At 38.0% G+C, this 20435-nt stretch overlaps 1 protein-coding gene and 1 long non-coding RNA gene across 7 annotated transcripts in view; both read right to left on the bottom strand.

Moving 5' to 3' along the window:
- Nucleotides 1-20435, bottom strand: part of TET1 (tet methylcytosine dioxygenase 1) — a 132150-nt gene that overhangs the window by 85566 nt on the left and 26149 nt on the right. The window lies entirely within an intron of this gene.
- LOC144930748 (uncharacterized) lies at nucleotides 3632-14057 on the bottom strand. The gene is made up of 3 exons (XR_013636078.1): nucleotides 13906-14057; nucleotides 7323-7599; nucleotides 3632-4750 (listed from the first exon to the last, which is right to left on the bottom strand). It is a non-coding gene; the product is annotated as an uncharacterized LOC144930748 (long non-coding RNA).

Genomic DNA, 20435 nt, shown 5'->3' with positions numbered 1-20435 from the left:
TAAACTAAGGACCCTTTACAACACTCTGGCAATAAATGCAAATGTAATGGGCTTTAGTGTAACAAGAGTCAGGCCCTCAGGCCTCAATCCTGCAATGAACTTTGTTTTAGCAGACACCTTATGCCTCTCTGGAGCTCACTGCAGGATTAAAGTCTAAGGCAGGGGTAGTCTCTAGGTGGACCACTGGCCAAACTGGACCGCCAGACACTTTAAACAGACCCCAAAATCTTTTAATTTACATATTATTAATTATTATTATTTTATTATTATTTTCTCTGGAGTCTGGACCTTGACTATACCTTGACCAAGAAATTTTGACCTTGACAAAAAATAACTGATTAACCCTGGTCTAAGGGCTTGTCTACATGAGAAAGTTTTACCAGTTATATCAATATAATTATACCAGTATAATTAAACCACTATAGTTATACCAGTGTAATTCCCCATGTGGACACTCTTATTTTAGCATAAAAGTAACTTTTGGGGGGTTAGCTTAAACCTCTTCTAATGCAACATAAGCTAACCCCCAAAAAGTCACTCATTCCTGATTAAGTGTCCACATAGTGAGTTATACAGGTATAACTATATTGATTTAAATTCAGACCTTAAATTATACTTTAGACCTTTCCCATGTAGACAAGCTCTAAGAGAGATTTAAACAGTAAATAATACTTTTATGGTGATTTTAGATTAACTATATTTTACCAGTTAAATGCTGCATTAAGTATCAATACCTCTTGCACAATACATCATCAAGGCTGTTGTATATCATACACCATAGTGACTTTAGGGAGAGTATTAGGAGGGTAGTCCTTTGCTGCACCAGTTTAATCAAAGTCTTCTGAATTTTAGAGTTTGATTTAAAATAAAAAATGTTTAGTCCTAATCACTGCAAATCAAACCTTCCAAATGTGACACAAACATGACACAATGCAGGACTGTCTTCCTGAAACTTCAGATAACCTGAAACAATGGACAGATTCTACCCCAAGTTCACAGTGTTGCAACTGACAGCAGAATTTGGATGGAAAGCTCTAAGAGAGTCTGAACTCGCAGCACTCAGCTAAATACTGCTTCAACTTTGAGATCTGCCTGAGGACAATACAAAAAGTCTACATTAATAACATTTTCAAAGCAGGGGAGATGGGTGGGGGATCAGAGCATATAAAACTCTACACACCACTTAAGTTCTCCTTAAGCCTTTGCACAGAGTTTATGCAAGACTCAAATGTATAAGGCTTTGTGAAGACCCTCTGCGCAGGAGTGAATTTTACCATATTTAATGGAACAGAGCACCGTGAAGTTTCTTTTCTGTGGCAAATTGATGGAGAACTCCTGATGACAAGTGGAAAGTTGGTACATATACATGGCTCAAGTGAATGTTTGGATTGTATCTCAGCAGAGCACTATCTGACCACTGAACATTCTCTAATATAACTGAGCAAATTTTCTTATTTTTCCATTTTAACTTCAGTATTCTAATAATATTTTTTTAAGTTAAATGCGTTCTCCATCTTCACTGGGACTACACATATATTATTGGAGCCATGTCAGGTAACGAGACAAAGTTGGAATGTTTCATACTGGGAAGAACATTAATAATGTGCATCATACAAGCTATTACGTTATGAAGGAAGGATCTATATAATTTAAGAAAACATTAAAGCAGGCAATCAGGGTGGATAAAAATTGATGTTTTGGTTTCTTTTTTAATTAAGAAATTGATTATTAATTTTAATTGGATTTTTATTTAAATTAAATACATTTTTATTTTTAAAAATAAACCCATTTAAATTAAATTTGAAATTACGACTACCTGTGTTAAGGCCTAAACTTTCTACAACCCATTAAAATAATTTAACTTTTTTTTAAAAAAGCTACATGAATAAGCCCTCCTCAAATTTTAATAAGTTAAAGAGTGTTGCATTTTTAATTATATACAGAATCAGGAGAAAAACATTTTTAACTTTGGGGTCAACTCACATGTTATAAATATGTCATACTTTCATGTACTGCATTAAGTAAGTATCTATATTATTTTCAGTCTTTACAATATTCAGAAACACTTCCTGTTTCCATGCAGAAAAGCTTTTGCGTAAATTACTTTTGGTGTGAGTTTAGCAAACAGGTGCGGAGACAATATTTTCTTCATTTTATTCAAAGTTGAGAAACCAGCTGGGAATTGAAAAAGCAGGAAAGCTTGTTTTTGTTTTCTGATCTATAAATAAAAACCAGGTGGGAAAGAATCAGATATACTAATTCTAAAAATGTAAAAGACATGGGACCAGATTTTCAAAGATACTTAGGCATCTAAAGAAGCAATCCCTAGCCAGATTTTGAAAATGCCTAAGTAGGTTAAGAACCTAATTAGCTCCCATTGATCTCAATAGCTGTTAGACACCTAACCTGCTTAGGCACTTCATAAAATTCCACTAGGCACTGTGACAGACCCAGACCAGTGGGGTACAGGAGTCTGGTCATATTGGGATCCAGGTACAGGAGTCTGGTCGAAGGCAAATATACTGGCTACTGGATGAATAGTTTTCTGGTCCCTGAGTGACCTGAGCAGGGACTGCCCTAGAGCAATCAGGAACCTGCTAGAACCAATTAAGACAGGCAAGCTAATTAAGACACCTGGAGCCAATTAAGAACTTACTAGAATCAATTATGGCAGGCGGGCTAATCAGGACACCGGTTTAAAAAGGAGCTCCCAGCATTTGGGGTGTGCAAGGAGTGAGAAGGTGTGCGGCTGGAGGACTGAAGAGTACAAGTGTGATCAGGCTTCAGGAGGAAGATCCTGCAGTGAGGATAAAGAAGGTGTTGGGGGAAGGCCATGGGGAAGTAGCCCAGGTAGTTGTAGCTGTCACGCAGCTGATACAGGGGACATTGTAGACAGCTGCTATCCACAGGGCCCTGGGCTGGAAACCGGTGTAGAGGATGGGTCTGGGTTCCCCCCATCTCCTGATCAGAGACAGGAGGAGTTGACCTGGTCTGTGAGAAACACCAGAAGGGAAAGTCTAATTTGGAAAAGGGATCTGGCCCTGACCCACTAGGTGGGACACAGAGACTGCGGGGATTGTTTTCTGTTTCCCCCATGCTGGACAGTGATGAAGTTAGCTGAGTGAACGACAGGTTTGAGCCTCTAGCAAAGTCGCCAAACTGAGGGCTGCCATGAACCTCTGAGGCGAGCAAATCTGCCAAAAAGTGCCACACCCACCAAAGCACAGAAGGAACTTTGCCACAGTACCTAAATACTTTTGAAAGTCTGACCCATTGTGACCAGAAACAAACTGTCAATTCACTACACACAATTAATACTTTATTTGCTTAATAAAGCCGTTAGTTTTAAATGCAAAACATGTTTTAAGAAAAAGTTTCTTATGTATCTAGCATATTTAAGGTAGTTTTATTTAAATCATAAAAACTATTTGCTGCTGTGTGCATGTTTATTGAATTCTACTGTCCATCCAAATGCAGCATGACACAAATCCTGAGTAAAAAATGATCATCCAGTAAGAAATATGGATCATTCACTATTTCATAACATAAAAAAGTAAAATTTAAGACTCTTGAATAAATTATATTAAGCAATATGATTTCTTAAATAAATGTACATATAGTATATCTCCTGGTTAGTAAAAAGAAGTACCAAATTTAGTTTAAAGCCTATATTTAATTACAGATTAACATGTTTTAATGGTTATATCAAACAATAAGAATGAGCCTTTCTTTAGGAAAATAACTAAAGTACAAATGCAAAAGAGGATTAAAATCCATTATTTAAATCAAGGTGTCCTACTCGGTAACTGAAATCACTTTGATTTAAATCAGATCACTTCAGCAGACAATGCTTCCAGAAATCCACCACTCAAAACTAAACTTACAGCTCAGACACCAGATGGAGCTTGGTGTTCACTTTAAAACAGTTTTCTCTTTGATAAACAAAATAAGATAAGAAAGCAGGGACCCTAAAGTACACATAGATAACACCATTGATTTTATCAGAGGCATCACAAGACCTGTTGGGTCATGGTTGTGAAAACAGATTATTCAGCAACTATGTAGTAAACCAAAATTTAGGGAAACAAGGCTATGAAAAAATGAGACCTTATTTAACAAACTTTCATTAAACTTAGATATTTACCTATGTTCTTACAAGCTGCACCCCACGGACCATCTATCTGAACCAGAAACTGCATTTAAACGAAGCCTTTTTTTTATTATATAATTTCATTTTACCAGAAGGTGAACTGAAAGGTGAAACTGTACTTTCTGTTCAACAGAAAGTTTGTCATAGGAATGGAGACCATTGTTAGGGAAGGCAAAAGGGCACTATAAATTATATTATGCCGGTTGATACAGAATATCTAACAAGAGAATAATGTCTACTTAATAATTAAACTGAAAAAGATGGTTCACAATTGATCAAGGGCCTGTGTGAAGCAGAGCAAATCAGGCTCAGAGAAAGTGGTAGCCCTTTCACTAAGGCAATTACCTTAGTCCTTGTAGGTGGGCATATTGAGTATGAGACCTGGGGTGAAACCGTGGTCCCCCTGAAGTCAACAGAAAAAACTACCCCTACTCTTTAATACCTTATCCCACACCAGAGCATGCCCATTGTCTCTTTATGACAGGAGACAAGGGGATTCTGAAGCATATCCCTCAGTTGCTGGTCATTTTGAGCACATCACTCACATCAGTTCCGAAGTTGCCCATGTTCTACACAAAATTGGTGTCCTCTCACTTCTGCCTTTAGAAACAAAGAATTATGAAACTGAGGTAAAGGAAGAGTTCTTTATGTTAAAGAAATGAATCCACCAACAATTTAAGATTCCAGCATGAACACATTTATATTCCTTACATTCTGCGTCATTGTCACACATTTGGGCATTGCAAGATTGAGAGGTATGTTCTGAAGAATCATGGAGTTGCACAGAAAAAGGAACAGGACAACATATCAATTTGCTTTTATTCCCAGAGACTGGTTTACCTACCAGCTCGCACCTTCAACACACAAGGTCCATTGACATACAGTATGTGAACTACATGATTCTTCAGAGCAGACCTTTAATTCTTTTGCAGCAATACACTCAATCATTTTGTTCTTTAATAAAATAATTTTAGAAAACCTAGTATCATTGCTGGGCTTGAAAATCATCAGGAGAGTCACAGAGGCCCCAAGCCTGCAAGTGACTGAATGCGCACAGGTGCACTGCTATGCCTGTGCAAAGCCCCAGACACCTCAGTAATAAAGGGTTTTATTCTAAAAATCAAACTATTTCCTGTACTCCATAATTTCCACTAACATTTTTGGAAGTTATCCACATGCACTGAGCAGAAAAAAGATCCTGATGAATCATGTCATTGGCATGGTTTGGTTTATATCTTATTTTTCCATATAAGAACTGGAATTATCATGACATATGTTCCAATAAAAATAACCAAATTCTGTACCATTTGACCACTAGATTTTTCTCTCTCTTTTACTTATGAAAAGATACCAACACAGAGTCAAAAAATACAATAGATCTTTGTTCTTGTGATCAGAATTTCTAGTGGCTTTTCTTGTTTAATAATTAAGGTTGGTTTTTCTTTGCTTGCTATATGAACATAAGAACCGCCATACTGGTCAGACCAGTGGTCCATCTAGCCCAGTATCCTATCTACCGACAGTGGCCAATGCCAGATGTTTCAAAGGGAATGAACAGAACAGGGCAATTATCAAGTGATCCATCCCCCCCTGTTGTCCAGTCCCAGCACATGGCAGTCAGAGGCTTAGGGACACCCAGAGTATGGGGCTGCATCTCTGACCATATTGCTAATAGCCATTGATGGACCTATCCTCCATGAACTTATTTAGTTCTTTTTTTAATCCAGTTATAGTTTTGGCCTTCACAACGCCCCCTGGAAACAAATTCCACAGGTTGCTATGCCCCACTGTAAAAAGAAATGGTCACAGAGGACTTCGCAGAGCAGGGTTCACGTAATTATTTTCTCAAGATATATTGCCATCAGGTCCTTCACTTATTCTGCTTACATATTGTGACAAAGAATGGGCCAACATTCACCACAGGAGTCCAGAGCCATCTCTAAACTCTATGATATGTAGTAAAAGAAGATGGTCCTTGGCATCCTGGTTTCAACCCTTTTGTTCCCTACATACAGTAGTAGCATGAGGTACCGTGATAAGCAGATGTAACCCAGAACAATTACTTCTGTGACCTGGAATAAAAGATAACACACAGACCCAGATCCTGGCAAGAGTGGTTAATGGGATCAGACACTCCAGAAGAGTTATATAACAAGAAATGACATGACCCTTCCCTTTCACAGGGTGCATGGGGTTCTGCCCAGGTGTTGCACAATGGAGCTACAATGCAGGCACCAGTCTGGTATTCATAGGAATGCTACAAACTCTTAGCCCCTGTGAATGACAGAAATGACTTGAGAGTGCAACTGTTCCCTTGCACATTGTGTCCATCCACAGGGAACTGGTGCGTGTGGGAGCTGAACAGCTGTGCACAAGACTTTTCTTCATCCAGTATTCTAGCTGTACCTACTGCCACACGATTTGAGAACACACGGTTTTCCCTGCACGTCCACTCGGATTGGCGCACTGCTGGTGGTATCTCAGGGATAGGTCTCTATGCTGACAGCGTGCTGCACATTGCTGCCAATGATGGAGGCTTGTGCAGGATTTGTTGGCAGACTGCCATTAAATATAGAACAACAGTTGATTAGAATTTATGGGCCCACCTACTAGCTGATGCTCTATGTCTCAACATGGACCTCTGGCAGTTTTAAGTAACTATATTGCACTTATGTAACGGCAGTGAATCTGAAACTTTTATATCTTGTAGTAAACTGCATATTTGCTGCTATGTACACTGGCTTATCTATGCACTTCTTTGCTAAGATATTGAACTGGGCCCTATGACAATACATTAAAAAAATTCACATGCAAAATGTTTTGCTCCTCAAGACGAGGATATGTTATTCTTTTGACGCTGCCCCAGTATAAGCTGGTGACACCCCTTCCAACTTCAGACGATATTAAAATAAAAGATTTCAGAGTAACAGCCATGTTAGTCTGTATTCGCAAAAAGAAAAGGAGTACTTGTGGCACCTTAGAGACTAACCAATTTATTTGAGCATAAGCTTTCGTGAGCTACAGCTCACTTCATCGGATGCATCCGATGAATTGAGCTGTAGCTCACGAAAGCTTATGCTCAAATAAATTGGTTAGTCTCTAAGGTGCCACACAAGTACTCCTAAAATAAAAGAGTATTTCTAAAAATTACCGAGGTTCTATATCCCCTTACCCTAATCATTTGGGAATATTTCTTAATATCACACAGAGGAGGAGTTGTGGAAGTGTTTTAGCAGAGACGAAGGTCAGTTTGTGAGTGTGGGGGAGACTTGTCCTGGGAGTGGAGGAGGCCTTTGGAAGCAGAAGATGATGATCAGATTGGTGATATATAGGTGAGATGAGCTGCTGAAGGGGTTGGGATGATGGTGTTTTTCACTGGGGGGAGAAAAGGGGATGCCCTCACTCATGACCTTCCCTTCCTCCAGGATTTCAGAAGTATCCACCATTGCCTATTCAAATATATAAAAGAAGGTACATTCAACCAAAGTAAATAAATAGATCAACTATCCTCCTCCAATCACTTCTCTTTACACTTGTTAGTTCTACTTTAAAAAAGAAAAAAAGGATAAGAGCTCAGAGCTCCTCTTCCACCTACTCTCAGGATGGACTCTACAGCTCCAGCTGGAAAGTTTGCTTAAGCTGACAGAGTTTACATTTGCAGTACTTAGTACCCTTACCCCACCAGCAAAGAACTCTTAAAAAAGCTTGAGTCTTAAACAAATAGGAGATTTGGAAAACAGCAGTCTGCTCCTGTTTTCTCCCTGCCTCACAGAAATAGAGCAAGAAAGGGCCAGCAAGAAGTTCACACATTCAGGGTATGTCTACGTAGCACATTAAGATCAGGCTCTCATTCAGCTCTAAGCCCAAGCTCCCTTCCACCTGCAGAAAAGACTCAAGTCGGGAACTCCTCTGGACTCGGGTCTACAGACCCTGCTGGGGGGGTGGGTCAGAGCCCAAGTCCCGCTGTGATCTAGGACAAAACCCAGGCATCTTGCAGTATGGATGCAAATCAAGTCTAGGTTGCCAGGCACGGGTCTGTAGAGTCTGCCAACACTATCCCACAATCCCCTGGGGCTGTACTTCCCAGTCCTTCAATCCCAACACTTCCCACTCGCTTCCCAGGAACGAGCAACCTCCTGGTTCAAATGCAGCTGCTCAACGTTTCATCCTTAATTTCCACATGACCTGCTCAATTGGAAATACAGTCAGAGTGTATATTTCATCCATTGCTTGCTTTAATATTAAGAGTGCAAATTACAGCGGGAGACAGTCTGTCTGTGTACTTGTAAAGAGGTTCTCCTGCATCTCCATGTCAAATCAGCACCTTTTTGACTTTACCACGAATGTTCAGCACTGCTGACTGGTGATGAAAGTGAACTTCTCAGAGTAAGAACCCCAGATAGTTGATTTTGATCCAGTGTAGTCCCTATGTACTAGGGCTGCCCCTAACTTATAAGCCCCCTCCATTCTGAAATGTGCTGGTCAGCCACTAGATGCCCAAATATCTTGTTCCAGTACATGGATAGCTGTCCTCCACTGGCCTGAAAGAGAAGCTCATGCTTCTATCAGAAACCTCCTGACTCTCAATCAGTCCTGCCTGAAAGGACTGAAAAACCATAGCTAGTGACTAGACTATTCATAGTTCCTCTCCACCCCCAGAAAAAATGAAGGGGATGTAGAAATAATTTAAATTTAATTTTGCATGTGTATCTTACTGTGATGTGTGATTAATTTCTTTGCTGCTCCAAATGACGTCTGAAATGGCCAGTGTTTTTTGTGTGAATAAAATAAAGCCCATTGATAAAAAGTATCATCCTGTGAACTTGTATTAAAGTGGCCTCTCTGACAGAGTGGAAAATGTAATTTTTTAATCATGGTCAGATAGTAACATGGTCTCTCTCTTTCCTTTCAAGGTCCTTTCACATTCATAGGGCAGACACAAAGCATCAGCAACCGGGAGGAGCAGACCCACCCACTGTGGGCAAGGAGAAAGAGAGTCCGAGATTAGCTAATGGAGGAGATTCTAGATAAAACTAATTGGCACATAGAGTTACAGAAGGACCAAATGGAGCATCAAAAGAATAAAGATGCAAGAAGGGCGGAAAGAGAGACAGAGGCTGCACAGAGCTAGGAGAGATTGGTGGACAGATTCATGGAGCATGACCTCAGGTTGTGAGTGTAGCAGAAGGAGCTGTTCGAGCGATGACTTGCGCTTATGGCTACCAGAGTGCAGGCTCCATGGCACCTTCAGCTCCTGCGCCAGCCCCGTGCCCTGAGTCCCCTCCATGTTATTGTGTCCTGCAGACTATGGAGTTGGACAATTCAGGGGGTGCCACACCACCACGCAAAGTTGATTTGCCAACTCCAAAGTGCTTAGCCACAGACCTGAAGCAATTTGGGGTAGCCAGGTTCCGGCATGCAAACACAAAATGGCTTGGCCAGATGTGTTTGCAAGCTAAAATCACCTAAACTACTTCTGGTCAACTCCTGTGGGACAGACAGACAAGTTCTCCCATAAGCCACTATGAACCAAACCCTAGAGCAGCGTCAGCAGGAGAAGGCACTAGGAATCCTGGGATACAGCGGTATATGCCCAAGTTCTGACTTGGGTCTGCATAATGCAGGATGGATGCACCAGCATGACTGTGGGACCCAGGTTTCCAATGGAGTATGGATGCTCAAGTGTGGGCTTGTAAACACTGAATGGGCAAGCATGCATCATGCAGACTCAGGTTTAGTGTGTTGTGTAGACACACCCACACAGGCTTCTGTGTCTGATTCGCCTCTCACTTGTACCAGAGTAAATCCAGGGAAAACCTATTTGAGTCACTGGACACATCAGTGCAAAGTTATTAATGAGAGGAGAATGAAGCCTACAATCTTTAGCTTCCAACTCACTGCCCATGCAAGCCCACGTTCCCATGCAATGACCTGCAGCAGCCCCTGACATTCATGATGAACTTGGAACGCAACTGCCTCTGTATATCACCTGCCCACCTCACTGTTTGATTCTGCATGTGTTGAAACAATGCAAATTGTTGGTGTGGTCTGGAACACAAGATTAGAATTTCAAATTCCCCAGTTGGCACACAAGGAAGTCAGAAAGTAGCACACCAGGTCTCAGACCAGTGACAGCTGGGACCAGAACTCAAGTTAGGTATGGAGGAGCGGTCAGGCAACTGAGGATGCAGAAATGGAGACAATCCCTTAGTTTCAATATAATCAGCTAGTACACCAGTACATCCCCACATTGTTGATAAATGTGCTCACTCTACCCTTGAAACCTGCAAGGACAACTGATTTTACTTATTCAAAATTGAGTTCTGTGTACCTCATCTGTGATCTATGGAGCAAAACCTGTGCTAGTCAAGGAAAGGAGTCACATTATTAGTTCTTTCCCTCCCCGTTCCAGTTCAAACAGTGAAATAAAATATTCCAACTATATTTCAATTCCAGATCTCACCTTTTTAAAAGTTTTCCTATCCTGCATCTGGGACTCAGTCTACCAGGAAAACATCCAAAGCATTTTAGGACATGCAACACTCAAAAGGTTATGGATGCTGGCAAATCTATTCAGCAAAAAGGTCCCCTGAGGTAGGACCGTATTTAAAAAATAAAAACCACGGTTCCCAACCTCTTTAGGTCAATGTTGTAACTCCGGCTGGGAGGCAGAGAGTTCATGCAAATGACCTCTCAGTGTACCACTCCGTGCTGCTTAAATCTTTGGTTACTGTATATTGTCCTTAATGGGTGCTGGGAACAGACTGTAGAAAAGAAAGAGGTGGAGAAAACAACTCATGGAGGATTTGAAGACTAAGAGGAAATACTGGATTTTGAAATGGAGCATTTCCAGTAAGGACTACTGTAGAAAACAATAATTTATTCTGAAGAAATTTAGACTCAAGATAAGGCCAAAATGGACAAAATATTGGTATTGGCTGCTTTTAAAGATAACAAATGAGATCACCCACTACCTGAGAAAAAGGATAATTCCTAATTTACAAATGTAACATTTTATTTTTTCTTTCCATATTATAAAAAACAGAAATGTCAAAACCAACCTCACACCACACTATCAGCAAACTCTTTCTATCTTTGAAGTTTCCAATACCCTTTGTCTCCTCTTAGTAAACCAGTTTTCTATCCAGGAATGAGTGGAATGACAATAGATCTGGTAGAACAGAACTTTTAAAGCAATGTCAATTCATATATTTAGATTGTTTGGAATGGAAATACCATTCAGAATGACTCTCCTCATATTAATATTGATCTGAATATTTTAAAAAGGTACTACTATGTATTCAGATATAACACTGATTCTACTTGCTCCTTCCACACAAATTTCATATTCATTCCTGCTGTCAGGTCCTAAATGTTTAGCTTGTCATCAAACTAGTTTGCTTCCTGTGTCTTTGGGGTCAGTAAATTCACTTGAACTCACCTTCAGAACATTGCCCAGATCTGACACTAGACTGCCCCTCTGCCAAAACTTTCACTGATGCCTCCCTTTCTTATTACAATTCTTTCTCTATGGCCTTCAACTCCCCTAAACTTCGGGTTTGCCCAAAATACAGTGTTTCATCCCATCCATACCTGGATTAGGAACACATCAGCCAATCCCCAGAAATCTTCACTAGCTTCCTGTCCATTACAAAATCCAGCACAAATTCTCTGTAGCTATTACCTCCCTCCCCCGCTTTCCAATCTCATCTCCATTTTATCTATACTCCTCAAATAGCAAGCATCTTTGCCCAGCTTGTCTCTCCAGAGAGAGAGAGAGAGAGATTTTTCTTCCCAGCTTCTTTCACTATTTGGAACCATTTCCTTGTGCATGATTTGGTTTCAGAAAGAATGAATTAGAGAACCAATCTCTTTTCTTCACATATAGCTCCTAATTCTCTCTCTAAGGGCCTGATCCCGAAAGGTGCTGAGCACCCACAACTCACATTAAAAACAATAAAAAGAACAAGGAGTACTTGTGGCACCTTAGAGACTAACAATTGTATTTATTTATTTGTTAGTCTCTAAGGTGCCACAAGCACTCCTCGTTCTTTTTGCTGATACAGACTAACACGGCTACCACTATGAAACCTGTCACCATTAAAAACAATGGGGATTTGGTGTGCTCAGGACCTCTCACAATCAGACCTCAAGGGCCTGATCCGGCTACCCTTCTTGCTTAATAACTTCAATGAGACTACAGACATGAATAAGATCAGCTCCTAAATGATGATATGTATCAGTGGTATCTATGCTGTAGTTTGGACCATTTCTGGCTCCCAAGACTCTAAATTATTGCCCTCAAAGGTAACTGCAGTAAGGAGAAAACTTGTATTTGATTATGAATTAAAAATGTGCACTGAGCTTTAAAATTATTTCCATCAGACCCATTGCTACATTAAGTAGATAGGTGGCTTCCCTGCCAGGTTAGAGAAGCCTCAGGGAGAGCAGGATAGAATTTCAAATAGCAAAGGATTGTGCTCCTCCCCTGACAGTCACCCAACACACAGCTCAGGACAAGGATAAAAGAGAACCTGAGCACAGAACTGTATTTCTACTGTAAGAGATGCTAATGCAACCTCGTGTCTTGTCTTCTTTTTACAACTGTGTTTTTTTTTTTTTATACGTTTTAGCATTTGTTTTCTAAACTGAAATGTAGTGAAATAAAAGCGATGCTGACAACACCGGAAAATGTAGTGCTCTGTTAATCCATAAAGGAAATGTGGTATGATCAGTAGCAATGTGCATTTCCTCACATTACCCTCCTAATATTCTTTAACTCAAATTTGGAGTGATTACCTCTAGAGGCGAGAGAAGTTCAGTCTCTGTATCCAGCCATTCAAGCTAGTTTCTCTGTCTACATATTTATAGTGTCCATCACAATAGCATGTGAATACACAGTTTGACTTGTCTACTTAGAATGCTAAAAAGCAAAGTCATCAGGTAGGATAGTCAGCATATTGTGGATCTGTGTTCACTAGGAACAGAAGCCACAATTCACTGTACATAGTTCACCAAACTGGCACCAGGTAGAAACAATTTTCATTCACTGTCAAAAGAAAAGGAGTACTTGTGGCACCTTAGAGACTAACCAATTTATCTGAGCATAAGCTTTTATGAGCTACAGCTCATTTCATCGGATGCATGTGAGCTGTAGCTCACAAAAGCTTATGCTCAGATAAATTGGTTAGTCTCTAAGGTGCCACAAGTACTCCTTTTCTTTTTGCAGATACAGACTAACACAGCTGCTATTCTGAAACCATTCACTGTCAGTACATCTTAGATTTGAACTGGTGACTTAGAAGTGACCTATTCTACCTTCTATTACCAAACAGTGAGCCATCTAGTTCCTTAATCCAAATACTTTTGAATCTGGTTACATTACTTTTTCTTTTTCTGTTCTGCCACTAATTTTATTATTTATTACTTGTTCCACTCCAATAATGTACTTGGCTCCAATTTACTTCACACACAGACAATACATATTAGGCATGTTAATCTATCTGCAGACTTGAGAGAACTTGTTTTATGTCATGAAAAACAGAGATATCAAATACACACTTTTCCAGGCCTGAACAATTTCTGTTTATAGTAATGCTCTAGTCCTGTTTTTAAAAGGTTAAAATGAGGGCATTGTTACAGTTTCAGTAAGGAACAAACAAGTCAGTGACAGATAAACTAAAAGATTGACTATAGATACTTTAGATGAAAAAAATATCATAGGACTGACAAGGTGTCTGTCACCAATCACCTACCTCGTGTGTTGCTGCACTTCCCAACATCTTTCATCTGTATTTTGTCTACTTAGATTGAAAGGTCTTTAAAATATGGACTATGTATTCTTTTATATCTCTAAAGCAGCTAGCACACTCTTCATGCTGTTTCCATTTTCTATTGCACTCTGCTGGGACTGAACCAATTACTTTCACTTTTCTTTTTAACTAGTTTCACTCTTACGTTCTTATGCACAAGAACAATGCTGTAAGAGTGCAGGACAATGCTTATTTGTATAAAAATTAAACTTTTTTGAATTCATGGAAACTTTTCTTTCAGTCATAGGTTCCTTGAAAATTTTATTTTACAAAAACTAAACTTTAGGTCATGTTTAACTGGACAATGTTGATTAAATATAACAAGACAGACACCAGAAATGAAACAGCAGTATGTATATGTGTTCATAATCAGCTGTCTATGATGTGACACAGACTACTGACCACTGAACCAACACTGAAAATTCTAACATTTAATTTCACCCCCCAAAAAATGCTGAATCATGACGGCAAGGGTGGGTGAATAGCTTTTAAGCCTGGGCTGTTAAACCTAATAAAAAGTGATTCCACTTAATTTATTTAGATATATCATACACTGTACTTTAATATTTATTGTACTATGCTTTGAGATACTTCTATGGATTTGTATATTACAAAATGGGAAATGACTGCCTTGGAAGGAGTACTGTGAAAAGGGATCTGGGACTACAAGTGAACTACAAGCAAAATGAGTTAACAGTGTGATGCTTTTGCAAAAAAAGCAAATATCATTCTGGGATGTATTAGCAGGAGTGTGTTGTAAGCAAGACAGAGGAAGTAATTCTTCCGCTCTACTCCGCACTGATTAGGCCTCAACTGGAGTAGTGTGTCCAGTTCTGGGGGCCACATTTCAGGAAAGATGAGGATAAACTGGAGAAAGTCCAGAGATGAACAACAAAAATGATTAAAGGTCTAGAAAACATGACCTATGAGGGAAGATTGAAAAAACTGGGTTTGTTTAGTCTGCAAAAGAGAAGACAAAGGGGACATGATAACAGTTTTCAAGTACACAAAAGGTTGTTACAAGGAGGAGGAAGAAATTTTGTTCTTCTTAACCTCCGAGGAAAGGACAAGAAGCAATGGGCTTAAACTGAAACAATGGAGGTTTAGGTTGGACATTAGGAAAAACTTCCTGTCAGGGTGGTTAAGCACTGGAATAAATTGCCTAAAGAGGTTGTGGAATCTCCATCATTGGAGATTTTTAAGAGCAGGTTAGATAAACACTTGTCAGGGATGGCTCTTGATAATACTTAGTCCTGCCACGAGTTCAGGGGACTGGACTAGATGACCTCTCAAGGTCCCTTCCAGTCCTATGATTCTATGAAAAAATAATTTACTTAGTAAAAGCCTCTCTGTATGGGTTAAATATCCTGCATTAGTGATTGACTTAAATCCTGATGCCTTGACACAGGAAAGACTCTTAATGAAGTAATAGGAACATTGCCTGAGTAATAACTGCAGGATCAAATCCTTGGTATATTTTGTCACTAAATACACTAACTCCAAACAATATATAAGGAATAAAACAAACACCAGAGATGAAATCTGTCCCACTGAAGTAAATGGGAGTTTTGCCTTTGACTGCATCCCAGGTCAGCTAGTGAAGGCAATAAATGGCCTTCTTAGTCAATACAATAATATTAGTTTAAAAGATTAATAAATGCCAAAAACAATTTTCAGAAGTATGTCTATTTTTAATGCATAAGCTTGTGTTTATGGATTTAAAGATATACAAAAATGTACACCTCACTTTTGAAATTTGGAAAGAAATTTTAAATGCTCTTCTGTTTCAGGAAACTTAATACATAAATTTTACAAGCTAAGTAAAAGAGAATCAATCATTTTTATTGAACATTCAATAATAAGTGCAGACAACATTAACAATACAGTTATTTGAGTTAAAAAGTTTAAGTTTATTTTGTAACATAATTTCATTAAGAATTTCTAATGATACATGAATTGTGAATTAAGCTTTAACCTTTCCCCATGCCTGGACATATATTTCTTGTGAATTTCCTTTCAGCAAATTAGCTTACTTTTTATTTAATACTAAAAGTCAAACTCCATTTCAGAATCATGACAACATTTTCTGTGAAATTTTAAAAGTACATTTCAGAATGTTTATTCTTCTAAAATCATGCAACGTTTGCAGCTCTAACCCTGCAATGTGACCTAATATCGTGGACTTTTGCAAAATACCACTGAAGTAAACGGGACACTACACAGGAGAAAGGATCTGTGTTTGGGGTTCAGTTGGGCTGTTCATAGAGGTAAAATTACTCACATTTGTAACTGTTGGCAGGATCACGGCCTCAGTTAAACCAGTACAATCCCACTGGGTTCAACTGAGTAGCACCAGCGTAAAGGGAGGGAAAAAATTAACCCATAAAATAATAGAACACCATCATCTTAAAAATAACATGCTGTCTGAAAATTTACCTATTATTGTTACAAACAACAACTAGTTTACTATAAATGGAAGATCTTAGAGGAAGAATTTCCCCCTCCCCATTTCTTTAATGTGTGCATTTTAAAACACTTTGTATATTGTTAGTTTTGCTCCTTCGCATTACATACTCAATTGTTTTTCTCTTTTATTTGTGTGCCATTCACACAATACAAACAGAGCAAAACTACTTTTTTAGAAGCCACAAAAACTGGCTGAGAGATCTAAAGACAGAAGTAGCTGAAAATTTCACTAATATTTTTTAGTTGGCTAGATTTTAAGTTGAGAGTGTCCCTTTAAAAACACAAAATGTGAGATAGTAATTTTCAGGAGAGTATTATATCTAACTGTGTAGCATCGTTCTATCTTCCTCCTCTGTAAGATTCCATTACAGTGGGGCTCCATCCATCAAGTTGTTGATATCTTAAAAAAAAAGTAATAAAAATGAATTACTTTCAGCTCTGTATTCTGGCAGTCGTTCTTCATTAAAAACATATCATATATCACAAGTTGGAATAAATGGCTTAAGACTAGTTCAATCCAAGATCACTAAAAGCATGATCACATTCATTAGCAGCTGCTTTTCTTGTCTTCTGTTAACATTTATATCTCAGAAATGTGTATCAAGTGGGTTTTCTTAAAGCAACATAGCTAAAATTGCACTGTGACCAAGGCTAATAGAAACCTTGTCATCTTCATATTTGAAAACAGGTCCTATGCAGACACACAGAGACTTATGCATGCATAGGGAAGGAATGAGCCATTTTGTACAAGTGTGTTAAAATACATATTTGCATCATTCATTGAAATGTGACATTTATAGTATTATAAACAAATAAACCAAAAGTACTAAGTATTTAATCATTGCTTGCTTTTTGTTTAGCTTAGATTGAACTGATTTTACAGAATTCAGCAATCACTGGTTCTCCCTTTTCTGGCACACATGGAATATATTTAGGGTGTTTATAAACAAACATGTGAACAAACCCAAATCACAAAGTACATTCATGCAGTTGTAATACTCACTTAGCAGCATTTATATTATTGTTGACTCTTGTATGAATTCTGGATCCCTCTCATAGGCTCTTCCTTTATTATCTCGATAAATGTAGAAAATTTCTGCGGCCATTCAAAAGGTAACATTGGCATTGTAGAACCTAGTGACAAGACCATGGATTGTACTTCTTCATCAGCTGCTGTTCTGTGCATGGGTTCCTCACTGTTCCACTTCTATCTGTATTGATAATAGCAGTTCTCTCTAACAATATGATGCCATATTCAATGTTTGTTTCTTTTGATCTGTGCTTTCATTTTACTAAAGCGTGATTGTAAACATTTCCTCACTGTGAAACAAGGTGCATTATACACAAAGTGTGGGAGAAATACCATTAAATAGATAAAAGAAAAAAACACACTCTCTCACCCTTCTGTTTGTTGAAAGTGTAAATGAGTGCATCAACAGGTACCAGGCACCTCAGTAAGTTAGAGGTCCTCTTGCATATGTCTTCCATTTATGTACCAGAAACAAAATGCATAAGGTATTTAATAACAAAAAGGTATTTGCTTCAGTCGGAAGACATCATGCAATGTTTGCAACTGAAATTGTAAATATTCTCTCTTTGGTTTTAAACAGCTATTCCCACAAACACACATTACTTTTGCCTTCAGTGAGTGTTTGTTTCCTAGAATTTACAGTCAGATCATTTAGATTTTTATTCACACATCTGTACAATTATGAAAAAAATAACAGAATGTTAGTGTCAGAAAAATTAATTTTGAAGTGACTTTATATGATAACAAAATGGTAGCAATAAGGTACAAAAATAGTAAATTCATCGAAGTAAACAAAATCTACAGTAGTGTAACATTATATCCCATATGTGAGATTAATGCTTATAGCAGTGCAAACTATTTCCAGCAAGCAAATATGTCCCTATTTTGAGACATTTATTTTCTACCAGATAGGGTAGGGTACTGTTATTAAGAAAAGTGGGAGTCCTAACAACTCTAATCTGAAAGACACATTTAATTGATTAATCCATATTTTCCTTAAACATACATGTAATTATATTTACAAGCACTACATTTCATTAATATCTAAGGCTGTGTCTACACTGCCACTTTCAGCATTAAAACTTTAGTGGTTCAGGGGTGTGAAAAAACACACCCCTGAGAGACAAAAGTTTTAGCGCTGAAAAGCGCCAGTATAGACAGGGCTTTATCGCCGGGAGCCGCACTCCCAGCGATAAAGTAACCACCCCTCTTTCGGGGTGTTTTTAAAAAAAATTTGCTGGGAGAGCTCTCCCCCGGCAATAAAGCGTGTCTACATTGCCCACATGTCACAGCGCTGCCACAGTCATGCTGTAATGTGGGCAATGTAGACATACCCTAAGAAAAACTAGAAACACAAACTATCATATTCTTCCTTAGAACAAAGAAAGCTACAAATTCTCCTTTAAACAAAGTTTACATTACTATTACAGTCAAAATCACATTGCAAGGAAACTCCTTAAACTTCTAGTAGATTATTATTTAATTTTAAGTGTCACTTTCTGGATTCATACATCTTCCATTAATCATTAAATAAAAGCTTGGTGTTATAATTCAATACATGTTACTGCAGAAATGTTTATTATGGCATTTCAAATGCCATCAACTGAAAAAGGAGGGGCAGAAAAAACTACTACACCAGAGTATCAGGTATCAGACTGTACATGATGTATATTTCATTTTGGAAAGTTTATTGCAGCTGATATAAAGGGAGTCTAGTTTTGTATTACATATAGTGAAGAACAATATCCAGTACTTTTAGAAGAATGACAAACACATCCAGAAACACACTACTTGACATAAACCAATAACAAATCTTACCAAATACAGATTCAGTAACCATGCACTAGGAGTGAAAACTAGAAGACACAAAGTACAGTATAAAACCAGAGAGAAATAACTGTACAACCACTTCAACAGAGGAGAGATCAAAGCAGAAATGCACTTTCCAATCCAAAGCTCAACATATGATAGTATGCATGAAAATATTTCCTCAAATTATCAATAAGATTTTCCATTAAAAATCAAGGATCAAAAACTGTGCATAAATCTGTAAGAAAGAAAAGGGCCATCATGCTCTATAGCAACCTGCCACCAAATCAGAAACAGACAATGACAAATGAACATGAGATAAAATCTTAAAACATACTGTGAAGCCCTACCCTGGGCAGATATTCAATACAATGTATCTGCCTGTGACAGAGACCAGACTTCTGTTCTTTTTGCACTTTGACAACATTGCTGTAACTTGTCATGTCAACTAAGTATTATAGAATTGAATAAAAATTAATTCATGTAAAGACATCATTGTCACCAACAGAGGAAAAAAATTCACACTACAACCAAACATTTTTCACCACGTATTTTCTACAATGAAATCAAGTTATAATTCTGAATATCTCTACAAAAAGCAATTATTAAAATGAAAAATTAACACATGATTATGATTTAATGAAACATGTTAGTTCTATAATTGATTAATTCATTTAGTGAATGGAAGGTGGAGCTTTTACTGCTATTGTACTACCACAATTACTATTATAAAAGATGCAGGAGGTGTTTTAAAATGCACATTCAACTGCTTCCACATTAAAACAGACCCCTGAGGTTAGACACATTTGCAAGTCAAATAAAATTCAAAAACTCTGTTCTTTCCTTAATCTGAGCATTTTATTTAATTTTATATTACTGAATAAGTTATAATTCCTTTATACAAGTGTAGTTTCTTGTGAACCATTTATCATGCATCAAGTGAAATAGGTGAAATTTTCCTTTTAAAACGTCCAAATTTATAAAATTACATTTTATTGTATTGTACTTTTACCAAATTCCTCATGTGCCAAAGCTTTTGCAAAAATATATGTCTGGTGAAACAATGTTTAAATAAATAATAACATTCTCACACTTAAGTGCACTTTGTAGGATAAAAAATAAATAGCATGTTTATGTAAGGTCCTTTCATTTACTGTACACAAGTTCT

Source organism: Lepidochelys kempii, chromosome 7 (genome assembly GCF_965140285.1).
Source record: "Lepidochelys kempii isolate rLepKem1 chromosome 7, rLepKem1.hap1, whole genome shotgun sequence".
NCBI lineage: Eukaryota > Metazoa > Chordata > Testudines > Cheloniidae > Lepidochelys > Lepidochelys kempii.
Note: the sequence above shows the minus strand (reverse complement) of the source record. Positions and strands in the feature narration are given on the sequence as shown.